A 13610-nucleotide genomic window follows, 5' to 3' on the forward strand; every position below is an offset into this window, starting at 1 on the left:
TCAACCGCCTCGATTTCATCACCGTCGATATGAATTCGGGGTGGCGGGCGCGGTGATTCCTCCCTGGAGCCCTTTGCCATCATGTACTTTGTCTTCGACACATTAATGACTAATCCGATTCGCCTGGCTTCCCTCTTTAGTCGGATGTACGTTTCCGCCATCGTCTCAAATTTACGAGCAACAATATCAATATCATCGGCGAAACCAAGCAGCTGAACGGACTTCGTGAAAATCGTCCCACTCGTGTTTATCCCCGCTCTTCTTATTACACCCTCCAAAGCAATGTTGAACAGCAAGCACGAAAGACCATCACCTTGCCGTAACCCTCTGCGAGATTCGAAGGGACTCGAGAGTGTCCCTGATACTCGAACTACGCACATCACTCGATCCATCGTCGCCTTGATCAACCGTATCAGTTTATCCGGGAATCCGTATTCGTGCATAATCTGCCATAGCTGTTCTCGATCGATTGTATCATATGCCGATTTGAAATCGATGAACAAGTGATGTGTGGGCACGTTGTATTCGCGGCATTTCTGCAACACCTGGCGGATGGCGAACATCTGGTCCGTTGTAGCGCGTTCACCCATGAATCCAGCCTGATATTGCCCCACGAACTCTCTTGCAATCGGTGATAGACGGCGGCATAAAATTTGGGAGAGTTTCTTGTAGGCAGCGCTCAGTAGTGTGATCGCGCGGTAGTTTCCGCAATCCAACTTGTCGCCCTTTTTGTAGATGGGACACACGATACCTTCCATCCATTCCTCCGGTAATACTTCCTCCTCCCAAATCTTGGTAATGACCCAGTGTAGTGCTCTCACCAGTGCTTCTCCACCGTATTTTAGAAGCTCGCTTGGTAGTTGATCTGCTCCAGCGGCTTTGTTGTTTTTCAACCGGCCAACCTCCTCCTCAATCTCTTGAAGGTCAGGGGCCGGAAGTCTTTCGTCCTGTGCACATACTCCTAGATCTGTTACCACGCCACCTTCGGTACTTGCAACGTCGCCATTGAGGTGCTCATCGTAATGCTGCCGCCACCTGTCGACCACCTCACGCTCGCTCGTGAGAATATTCCCGTGATTATCTCGGCACATGTCGGCTTGTGGCACAAAGCCTCTGCGCGAGCGGTTCAGCTTCTCGTAGAACTTTCGTGTGTCCTTAGCGCGGTACAGCTCTTCCATCGCTTCGCGATCTCTTTCTTCCTGCTGGCGCTTCTTCATCCGGAAGACTGAGTTCTGCCTGTTCCGCGCCTGTTTGTAACGTGCCTCATTCGCTCTCGTACGGTGTTGCAGCATTCTCGCCCATGCTGCATTCTTCTCGTTTTTCAACTGTTCACATTCGCCGTCGTACCAGTCGTTTCTGTGATTCGGAGTCGCGAAGCCTAGTGCTGTAGCCGCGGTACTACCTATGGCGGATCGGATGTCCCTCCAGCCATCTTCAAGTGTAGCTGCGCCAAGCTGCTCTTCCGTTGGTAGGGCCACTGCTAACTGCTGCGCGTAGTCTTGAGCCACTTCTACGTTACGAAGTTGCTCGATGTTGAGCCGCGGCGTTCGACTTCGACGCGTGGTGATAACTGTCGAAAGTTTTGAGCGCATGCATACAGCGACTAAGTAGTGATCCGAATCTATATTCGCACTGCGGTATGTGCGGACGTTGGTTATATCCGAGAAGAATTTACCGTCGATTAGAACGTGGTCGATTTGGTTTTCTGTTTGGTGGTCGGGTGATCTCCAGGTGGCTTTGTGGATATCTTTGCGGGGGAAGAAGGTGCTTCGGACTACCATACCACGGGAGGCTGCAAAGTTTACGCATCGCTGGCCGTTATCATTCGATACGGCGTGCAGGCTGTTTCGCCCGATTACCGGTCTGTACGTTTCCTCCCTTCCTACCTGCGCGTTCATGTCGCCGACAACGATTTTCACGTCACGCGGCGAGCAACCATCGTATGTTTGCTCTAACTGCGCGTAGAACGCTTCTTTCTCGTCATCGGGTCTCCCTTCGTGTGGGCAGTGGACGTTGATGATGCTGTAGTTGAAGAAACGGCCCTTAACTCTCAACATGCACATCCTTGCGTTGATTGGCTGCCACCCGATCACACGTTGTCGCATCTTGCCCAACACTATAAATCCTGTTCCCAGTTCATTGGTGGTGCCACAGCTTTGGTAGAAGGTAGCCGCTCGATGCCCGCTTTTCCACACTTTCTGTCCAGTCCAACAAAGTTCCTGCAACGCCACGATGTCGAAGTTGCGGGGATGTAGTTCGTCGTAGATTATCCTGTCACATCCTGCGAAACCTAGTGACTTGCAATTCCATGTTCCAAGTTTCCAATCGTAGTCCTTATTTCGTCGCGTGGGTCTTTGCCGATTGTATCGAGTCGTATTTTCTCCTATGTTATTCGCAATGGGGATTTTTACGGGTGGCTTATTGGGCCTACGCCAACACTCCTGTCTCGCCGGAGGGCCATCGTGCCAGTTCTGTTTAACGTCCCAACCAACACTGGGACGACCACGCTGATGGGGCTACCACCTTGGATCTAGCTGGGCGTGGTGCAGCGTTTCTTACTCAGCCGCTGGATGCCAGAACAGACGCTATTTGAGCCGCACCTCCTTGGTGAACAGACACTCGGATCGTACCTCCTCAATCTAGCTGAAGTCAGAAGGACAACAGTGCCCAGGCTGCGCTACCAGCTAAGCACACAACTCTTAGCTGGCGGTCTTTGTCATCGTTTGACCCGTGGAAGCATGAGGTAGGAACTTGTGAGGACCAGGGATTATGCGTGTGGTGCTTATTTGAATAGAACAGTTTCGAAGACTATTTCAACAGAGCGTTCGCGGCATGCATATTGTTTTAACTGTGACCATTGTGTTTACTGCATCAGATGCACTAAACAGCGATGATTGCTAGTCAAATCAATAAGATTTTTTTACTGAATCACACACAGTTTGCCATTATATGTCATCGTACAGATCATTTTACTTCCGCACATTCCTACGCATGTAATCAGATAGTAAAACATTGGTTAACATTAGCTAGCGCCACGCCAAAGATAGCATCTTCAGAAACCAACAGAAGATAACGACTTCAGAATAAAAGAAATAGGTTGCTACTGGTAGTGTAGTAAGTTGGGATTTTGATGAAAATCCTTTCACAAATTGAAAATTACGATGAAATTTTAACAATTTCGAACAAAAAAAAACAGGCTATACCCATTATCCTAGCTTTCTGATGAATTCAAAGAGATTATTTTAGGAATTTGCTAGGAAATCTAACCAGAATTCGCTTCGAAATGTGAGGATTACTCTAGAATATCTATTCAAAAATCTTCCTTTAATTAATTCCAAATTAATACTTAGAATTTTATCGCAATTCCTTCTTGCAATTCTTTCGCAGTCTCTCACCAAAATCTTCCTGCGATTTGTCTGGTAGTTCTCCTTTGAATTTATCGAAGGTTTTCATTTCCTGGAAAACCGCAACTTCGGATTTCTTAAGGAGTTTCTCCCAAGATTCCATGCGATTCTTTTTCTGGCTTTGCTATCAGAACTCCTTCAGAATTTTCCAGTGTTCTTCCAGAAATTCCTGAAAGTTGTTCCTGTGATTTCTACCAGAGTTCCTTCTAGAATTCCTGCAGGAGTTTTATACGGAGCCTCTGCGCAGCAGTACCTCCAGGATTTTTTTTCCATTGTTTTTTTTTTTCGATATGCTTCCACAATTCCTCGCTGGATTATTCCAAAATTTATCAAAAACTTGGTGTCCGGACAAACGTCGTACTGCCTGCCTAGTGCGTTTTGCCTTCTGTTGACTTAATTATTGATGCTATGCTAGTACATTGTTATACAAAGTTTCAGATAAAAAAAATAATGAAAAGTGTTCCATACATGGATTTTTGCTACGATGTTTCTGAAGTGAGTTAACAGCAAGTAAATGTAATTGATTGCAAATGAATGATCTTATCCCTGTGCATGGGTAGGGTTCATTTGTGCATTTCGCCAGTTACGGAGAGATACTTGAAACTAGTTCCGGAACACTACCGGATAGTCTTAAATGTGCCCTAAGACTATTTTCTTGCTGATCGTTCTTCGCGTTATCGAAGAAGCCGTTATTTAATGTGCTGCGTGCATGCGTTCAGTTATGTTCTACATATAACCTCTTCCGGCGGGGCACCTGGAACCGGTTTCGGCATACTGTTGGTTTTCCAAAATATGATCTATGACTTTTTTGCTTGTTAACCGTTCATCAGGTTACCTAAAAAATCATTGAATGTATCGCATTTATGGGTTTGATTCTCCTTTATATTTGACCACTTCCGGTGCGGCACCCATAATCGGTTGCGGAACACTACCGTTGTCCCAAATATGGCGGGATTTTTTTTTGCCAAATCGAGATACCTAAAAATCAGCGAATTGATGTGTCGCATGCATGGGTTTGGTTCACTTTTATATTTGGCCATTTCGAGTGGGACACACGGAACCGGTTCAGAATCACTACCGGTTCAGATATAATCGGTTTCCTGCAATAGAGGCACAACTCAAAAAATGTGTATTTTCAGAATGAGCGTTTGAAAATTGGCAATCTTGAAGCACCTCTTACAAGTTCACTTATTTATCTCATTATTCGACAAACGTAAACGAATTTTGATGGCGGTCTCCAGTTAGCCTAGTGGTTGAGGCTATGGATTGCCAATCCGGAGACGACGGGTTCGATTCCCGTTCCAGTCAGGAAAATTTTTTCGACTTCCTGGGTATAGTGTATCATTGTACTTGCCTCACATTATCCAAATTCATGCAATGGCAGGCAAAGAATGCCCTTCAATTAATAACTGTGGAAGTGCTCAAAGAACACTAAGTTGAAGCGATGCAGGCTAAGTCCCAGTGGGGACGTAGAGCCATAATGAAGAATGAAGAAGAAACAAATTTTTGCATGAGTTTGGTTAACTTTTATACTTGGCCACCTCCGGCGAAACATCTGGAACCGGTTCCGGAACACTGCCAATTCCGATATGGTCTGAGAATGCTTTCGTGTTTACTGTTCAGCAGGTTATCAAAAAAGCCTCGGTTTTATATGTCGCATGCATGGCTTTAGTTCACTTTTATATTTGGCCACTTCCGGCGGGACACCCGGAACCGGTTCCGGATCACTAGCGGTTCAGATATGTTCTGAGAATATTTTCCTGCTCACTGTTTATCAGGATATAAAAAGACACTGTTTGATATGTCGCATGTATAGGTCTGGGTAACTTTTATACTTGTCCACCTCCGGCGGGACAGCTGGAACCGGTTCCGGAACACTAGTGGTTCCGATATGGTCTGGGAATGTTTTCTTGCTTACTGTTCATCAGGTTATCGAAAAAACCGCGGTCTGATATGTCGCATGCATGGGTTTAGTTCACTTTTATGTTTGACCACTTCCGGTGGGACACCCGGAACCGGTTCCGGGACCCTACCGGTGCAGATATGGTCTGAGACCATTTTTCTGCTTACCGTTCATCAAGTTATCGAAAATGGCGTAGTTTGATGTGTCGCATGCTTGGGTATGTAGCGTTTTCATATCCGACCCCTTCCTGAGGTATCCGTCCGGAACACCTAAATGGCCATAACTCCGAAACCGCTGGACCGATTCGAACCATTTTCAATAGGAAACAATGGGAACAGATTCCGCGTCGAATGACCGTCGGTCATTAAAATCGGTCATTAAAAAGTTATGAGAGTTTTTTTGTCCACACACATGCACACATACCCTCCGGGCCTCTTATCAAAAAGTCATTTTTTGAGTGAACTTTAGCCTTTCCAGTACAGTACACTTAGTGTACAAGAAAGGCAAAAATGGAAACAATTGGTGCTAAAACGCTTGTTTTTGAAATAAGATGAACATGGGGGCATGGGCTGAAGAAGGGTGCGGCGAATACCCTATTGGATTATGCCCAACGTTTCGACTACTTGTCTGGTCTTTTTCAGGGTGTATCATATTTTGTTTTTTAATTAATAAATCTAACTTACACTAGGTATTATCATTCTTTTTTTAATGTCAACATAAAACTGTGAGTTTCTAGACAATTATCAATCAAATGTGGTAATTCCTCATAAAATCACTATCCCCGTGTCGAAACGTCGGGCAAATAAAGAACGTCGTTTGTTCAATAAATGACTGCGTAGCCAAACATAATCAATTCCACCAAATCAGTCGATTTATCATCAGTAAAATCTTAAGTGAAATTATAGAAGAACACATTTGGAATCGATTCATTTATTTATTGCTCATCACTTCACCAGAAATGTACAAGAATTTCCATTAATTCCTTAATTACCTTAATTGCAATTTTCAAGGGAGTCTAAGGCCAGTAGTACACAGGGTCAAATATTTGACAAGGAAAGAACTCAAGAAACAACATCAGTTTGACACTAATGAAAATTCGATCGAGTCAAACAAGATGTTTGAGCATTGGTTTCTTTTTGGACAAATATTTGACCCTGTGTACTAGCAGCTTAATGAATTCAAATCTATGTACTAGAGCAAAACTACGGTAAAGACATCATTGTGTTATGATAGGCTTACATCCACAACTTTCATGATGAAATTGATTGATTTTTTTTTAAACAAAGATGTTGTCTTGTTTATTAATGCAACTGTTTGTTCATTGAGTTTACAGCATCGGTTCTGTGCAAGAAGGGCATAACTTAATACTTGTCATTTTTGAAATTTTGGCTTATTTTTATTAATTTTGTGCAAAATCAATAATCTTTTTCATGTTAAAATACACATAAATAAAAACAAAAACATCTTTTTCAAATATGTCTTTTGAAAATAGTCACACGAGGTGCATAAAACAGATACAGTAGACACTCAGTCGATGAAAATGGTTTAACTACAATGATTTTTAACTGAAAGCCCAGAAAACGTAACAAATGTGCACCACCAAATGTAAAAATGGTGCACCATGTTAGCCCAAATGAACAATCGGATGAAGTTCACGTTCATTTAACTTGTTGACATCTGTCAGGTGTTGCAATTATCAAATTTCGTTCGCAGAAACATGTTGCAGTTATCGATTGTCTACTGTAACCTTTAAGGCCTATTAACACAGCCTACAATCAAATTCAGTCCATTTCTGCCTAATGATAAAATCAATAAGATGTGATTCGGTAGCCACAATTTTTAAACGCTTTTCCTGAAAATTCATATTTTTGAGTTGCGACAGTTTCTTAGTTCATCTATATATGTGTTCCAAATTAGTTATTTTGTATGTGTACCCTTCTTCAGCCTATGCTCCTATGTTCATCCTATTAAAAAAAAAACAGACAATTTAAGCACCGATTGTTTCCGTTCTTTTTTTATCATGCACGCTCACTCTTAACAAAAAAAAAAAAAACAAAAATTAAAAAAAAATAAATAAAAACATAACAAATAGCGCTTATTAGCTTTGTTTCGATTGACCATCAAACGCAAAGCTAAATTGCGCAGGTGGCGCTTTTCTAAATCATAATTCGCTTTTCTAAATCATGACCCTAGACTGAATTACTAATGATACAAATGGAAGAAAAGTGAAAATATTGCAGATTCTCATAACTTTCATGCATTGTATTGACAAGAAATATGGGCTGCAAAACGGTGAGTCGATAAGGAGAGCGTCCAATATTGCTCTGGTCCTCACAAGTTCCTACCTCATGCTTCCACGGGTCAAGCGATGACAAAGACCGCCAGCTAAGAGTTGTGTGCTTAGCTGGTAGTGCAGCCTGGGCACTGTTGTCCTTCTGACTTCAGCTAGATTGAGGAGGTACGATCCGAGTGTCTGTTCACCAAGGAGGTGCGGCTCAAACAGCGTCTGTTCTGGCATCCAGCGGCTGAGTAAAAAACGCTGCACCACGCCCAGCTAGATCCAAGGTGGTAGCCCCATCAGCGTGGTCGTCCCAGTGTTGGTTGGGACGTTAAACAGAACTGGCACGATGGCCCTCCGGCGAGACAGGAGTGTTGGCGTAGGCCCAATAAGCCACCAGTAAAAATCCCCATTGCGAATAACATAGGAGAAAATACGACTCGATACAATCGGCAAAGACCCACGCGACGAAATAAGGACTACGATTGGAAACTTGGAACATGGAATTGCAAGTCACTAGGTTTCGCAGGATGTGACAGGATAATCTACGACGAACTACATCCCCGCAACTTCGACATCGTGGCGTTGCAGGAACTTTGTTGGACTGGACAGAAAGTGTGGAAAAGTGGGCATCGAGCGGCTACCTTCTACCAAAGCTGTGGCACCACCAATGAACTGGGAACAGGATTTATAGTGTTGGGCAAGATGCGACAACGTGTGATCGGGTGGCAGCCGATCAACGCAAGGATGTGCATGTTGAGAGTTAAGGGCCGTTTCTTCAACTACAGCATCATCAACGTCCACTGCCCACACGAAGGGAGACCCGATGACGAGAAAGAAGCGTTCTACGCGCAGTTAGAGCAAACATACGATGGTTGCTCGCCGCGTGACGTGAAAATCGTTGTCGGCGACATGAACACGCAGGTAGGAAGGGAGGAAATGTACAGACCGGTAATCGGGCGAAACAGCCTGCACGCCGTATCGAATGATAACGGCCAGCGATGCGTAAACTTTGCAGCCTCCCGTGGAATGGTAGTCCGAAGCACCTTCTTCCCCCGCAAAGATATCCACAAAGCCACCTGGAGATCACCCGACCATCAAACAGAAAACCAAATCGACCACGTTCTTATCGACGGTAAATTCTTCTCAGATATAACCAACGTCCGCACATACCGCAGTGCGAATATAGATTCGGATCACTACTTAGTCGCTGTATGCATGCGCTCAAAACTTTCGACAGTTATCACCACGCGTCGAAGTCGAACGCCGCGGCTCAACATCGAGCAACTTCGTAACGTAGAAGTGGCTCAAGACTGTTGGAATCCCAGCGTATGGTCTCACAATCGAACCGACCGACCGAAACCCGTCCCGGGTTTTTCGTGATTCATCAAATTATTAACAAACTACGATTGCGTTCGCGACGACATCTATTTACAAATGGTGAGTAGTACGGACTAAAGATACACAAACAAAAACAAGGTTCATCGGCAAAATGCTTCGTCGCTAGCTCACACAAACACACTTAAGCAGCCAGTCAATTGTCAGTTGTCCAGGGCGTTGTGACACTACCTCACTTTTCCATATGCTACCAGGGGGCTGCCACTACTCCACTTCAACAAAGACTACGCGCAGCAGTTAGCAGTGGCCCTACCAACGGAAGAGCAGCTTGGCGCAGCTACACTTGAAGATGGCTGGAGGGACATCCGATCCGCCATAGGTAGTACCTCGGCTGCAGCTCTAGGCTTCGCGACTCCGAATCACAGAAACGACTGGTACGACGGCGAATGTGAACAGTTGAAAAACGAGAAGAATGCAGCATGGGCGAGAATGCTGCAACACCGTACGAGAGCGAATGAGGCACGTTACAAACAGGCGCGGAACAGGCAGAACTCAGTCTTCCGGATGAAGAAGCGCCAGCAGGAAGAACGAGATCGCGAAGCGATGGAAGAGCTGTACCGCGCTAAGGACACACGAAAGTTCTACGAGAAGCTGAACCGCTCGCGCAGAGGCTTTGTGCCACAAGCCGACATGTGCCGAGATAATCACGGGAATATTCTCACGAGCGAGCGTGAGGTGGTCGAGAGGTGGCGGCAGCATTACGATGAGCACCTCAATGGCGACGTTGCAAGTACCGAAGGTGGCGTGGTAACAGATCTAGGAGTATGTGCACAGGACGAAAGACTTCCGGCCCCTGACCTTCAAGAGATTGAGGAGGAGGTTGGCCGGTTGAAAAACAACAAAGCCGCTGGAGCAGATCAACTACCAAGCGAGCTTCTAAAATACGGTGGAGAAGCACTGGTGAGAGCACTACACTGGGTCATTACCAAGATTTGGGAGGAGGAAGTATTACCGGAGGAATGGATGGAAGGTATCGTTTGTCCCATCTACAAAAAGGGCGACAAGTTGGATTGTGGGAACTACCGCGCGATCACACTACTGAGCGCTGCCTACAAGATACTCTCTCAAATTTTATGCCGCCGTCTATCACCGATTGCAAGAGAGTTCGTGGGGCAATATCAGGCTGGATTCATGGGTGAACGCGCTACAACGGACCAGATGTTCGCCATCCGCCAGGTGTTGCAGAAATGCCGCGAATACAACGTGCCCACACATCACTTGTTCATCGATTTCAAATCGGCGTATGATACAATCGATCGAGAACAGCTATGGCAGATTATGCACGAATACGGATTCCCGGATAAACTGATACGGTTGATCAAGGCGACGATGGATCGAGTGATGTGCGTAGTTCGAGTATCAGGGACACTCTCGAGTCCCTTCGAATCTCGCAGAGGGTTACGGCAAGGTGATGGTCTTTCGTGCTTGCTGTTCAACATTGCTTTGGAGGGTGTAATACGAAGAGCGGGGATAAACACGAGTGGGACGATTTTCACGAAGTCCGTTCAGCTGCTTGGTTTCGCCGATGATATTGATATTATTGCTCGTAAATTTGAGACGATGGCGGAAACGTACATCCGACTAAAGAGTGAAGCCAGGCGAATCGGATTAGTCATTAATGTGTCGAAGACAAAGTACATGATGGCAAAGGGCTCCAGGGAGGAATCACCGCGCCCGCCACCCCGAATTCATATCGACGGTGATGAAATCGAGGCGGTTGAAGAATTCGTGTACTTGGGCTCACTGGTGACCGACGACAACGACACCAGCAGAGAAATTCAGAGGCGCATTGTGGCAGGAAATCGTGCCTACTTTGGACTCCGCAGAACTCTACGATCGAATAAAGTTCGCCGTAACACGAAGTTAACCATCTACAAAACGTTGATTAGACCGGTCGTCCTCTATGGGCACGAAACATGGACCCTACGTGCAGAGGACCAACGCGCCCTTGGAGTTTTCGAACGGAAGGTGTTGCGTACCATCTACGGCGGAGTGCAGATGGAAGACGGGACGTGGAGAAGGCGAATGAACCACGAGCTGCATAAGCTGCTGGGAGAACCAACCATCGTCCATACCGCGAAAATCGGGAGGCTACGGTGGGCGGGTCACGTCATCAGGATGTCGGATAGCAACCCGACTAAAATGGTTCTCGAGAGTCATCCGACCGGTACAAGAAGACGTGGAGCGCAGCGAGCTAGGTGGGTCGACCAAGTAGAGGACGATCTGCGGACCCTACGCAGAGTGCGGAACTGGAGACAAACAGCCATGGACCGAGTGGAATGGAGGCGGCTACTATGTACAGCAGAGGCCACCCCGGCCTTAGCCTGACCGGTAAGTAAGTAAGTATTGACAAGAAATATGTTATTTTTGCTTCCAAAGTTGAAAATTTTGCGTTACCTAACCTCACATTTGATCGCCAATAGGATGGAAACGGGAGCACTATGCTGAAAATGGACTCAGTTCGCCCATGTCTTGTTGTAGTATTTTTAATTCCTTCTTCAATTTAGAGCTAAGAACTTCAGTCTAAAATTTCCTATACACATTTGATGAACACCAGTGGTGCGAAGTGTCAGTATCAACCGACATTTAAAGCTGAAATTGAGAATGGTAACCACTCATTTTTCCATTTACTATCGGAATATCAATTGAATAGCCTCTGATCATTCAATTGACATCAGCTCCAGCCTCAGTCAAGGCACATATCATTCAATTGAGCCCCAGCTAGGAAGCATACATGTGTGGTGTTGTAGGTTCAAAGCTTTTATCATCGTTGATGACGTCAAACCCGACATCAACCTATCATTCACCTATTTTTATTTTGGCCACCAAACCCAACTTAGACCCAATAGTTGATCGATGTTGGTCCAACAGTGGCCCAGCATTCGATAAAAATTGACCCGACTTTTTTCAGTCTGGCGGAATTTTGCGGGGTTTTTCGTGTTTCGAGTTATGCTACTCATTCGAGTGACAATTTATTCAATTGACAAGGATTCACTTCTCATTTGATAGGTGCTCTGATTGAATGAAATCGTTTTGAACATAACTAGAAGAAAAAATGACTGAACAGATTGGTTGGTTAGTGTTCAAATGAATGAATTGAATTTTTGCAACACTGATGAACACTACGCACTTGACCGGAAAACTGTCTCCCAAAGAATACTTCTTTCATCCACTTGCAACCACATGATTTGTTTGTTTATTAATAACGAGAGTTAGTTTACACTGCACTGTATTCTGAGCCACAGCTTATGAAACAATCAGGTCAAGGGTAATTTATTTACGGAAAGCATGCTGCTCGAACACCACCCCGAATCATTTCCTTGTCTCCGCTTTCAAGCATTACGCATCAGCCGGTGGTTTTTTCTATAATCGATTCGTGTTTGCTTGTACACAGCGGTAATTGTTCTTCTACATACGTACACATGACGGCAGTCAATTTTCACCATTCACATTTTCTTTTGATCATACTTTGCGTGGCAGTTGTACCATAGTCCTGATGTCAACTTTACTTCCCAACGCAACACACTTTCCTACATCATAATTGGCAATATACCCGGTGTTTCCCGGCCCGTGTAACTTGCTTCAGAACATCAATAAATGAAACACTACCAAACTTTTCTGTGAAAAGTTGCATTCCCCGAGTGTATTATCGGAACATTCACCCCTCGCGGAGCGATTTTCAGTGAAAACTTTTCCAGCACCCTTGGAATTCGTGGAATTCGCACAGTTTGAGGAAATCTATTTTCCACCCTGCATTATCTTCATCCCCAAGCTGGTTGGGAGTTCGCCTCACCTCTCGATTACGGAGCTTTGCAACTGCCACCGTGTTGTATCCCTGATCCCGAGATTCGATCCACACTTCCTGGAATGGCTTCGGGGTGCCACAATTTGTTTATCCTTGCTGGCAAAGGTCCAGGGACTTGCACAGTCTCAATAGCATTTCGAGGAAACGGCGCGAAACGACACGAAAAGGGGGAAAACACAGGCTCAGACCGGCACACACAGAGCGTTATGAGTCAGTGAGTAGAACGACGACGACATCAACGGTGTGTAGACTACAAACGACGGCGACGACTACCTCAGCGCGGTGCTAACAGCAGACTGAGCACCACAGAGTACGGCAGCGTGCATCACTGCCCCTAGGTCGCACCGGCGTGGTCCGGGTCGAAACAGACGAAAGCGAAAAGAGAGTGGCGTGCGGCAGCAGCACGGGATGATGATTGTAAACAAAATACTGAGAATTCGCTTTAAGGATGACGACTACCATCGCACTCTGCGGGAAGGAACCCACACACGATGGAAGTATAGTACGAAATACGCTGCGACAAACAGTTGGCTCCGGAAAGTACCGTTTCGATATAGGCGAGTTCTCACTATAATGTAATAATATGCGATTTTAATGGATGTTTAGAAAGTCGAAGTCGCTGCAAGACCCATATGTTAGGATCTGTCTATTTATCTATTTATTCGTCAAAGGGAGTATTTGTAAAATTACTAACGACCATGCACTTCCATGTTTTTCTTTATTTCGCGTAATCTTGTTTAAAATTTTCCAACTTCTCATTATATGCCGGGATAGAACCAATTCGCTAAAAGATTATTCCCAAGCACACATAAGTTACTATTA

General features: G+C 45.2%; 1 protein-coding gene across 3 annotated transcripts in view; it reads right to left on the reverse strand.

Annotated features, from left to right (window-relative positions):
• The window catches only part of LOC109403731 (interleukin-1 receptor accessory protein-like 1), a 101017-nt gene extending 87908 nt beyond the window's left edge, over positions 1-13109 (reverse strand). For 2 of the 3 annotated variants that reach the window (XM_019676598.3, XM_029862679.2), the window contains exon 1: positions 12777-13109. The gene's annotated coding sequence lies outside the window, so the exon portion shown is untranslated. Of the gene's footprint in view, positions 1-12113; positions 12751-12776 lie in introns of those variants that run through there. The other variant, XM_029862680.2, reaches the window with a different exon arrangement.
• Between the last annotated feature and the right edge of the window lie 501 nt (positions 13110-13610).

Source organism: Aedes albopictus, chromosome 3 (assembly GCF_035046485.1).
Source record: "Aedes albopictus strain Foshan chromosome 3, AalbF5, whole genome shotgun sequence".
Lineage (NCBI taxonomy): Eukaryota > Metazoa > Arthropoda > Insecta > Diptera > Culicidae > Aedes > Aedes albopictus.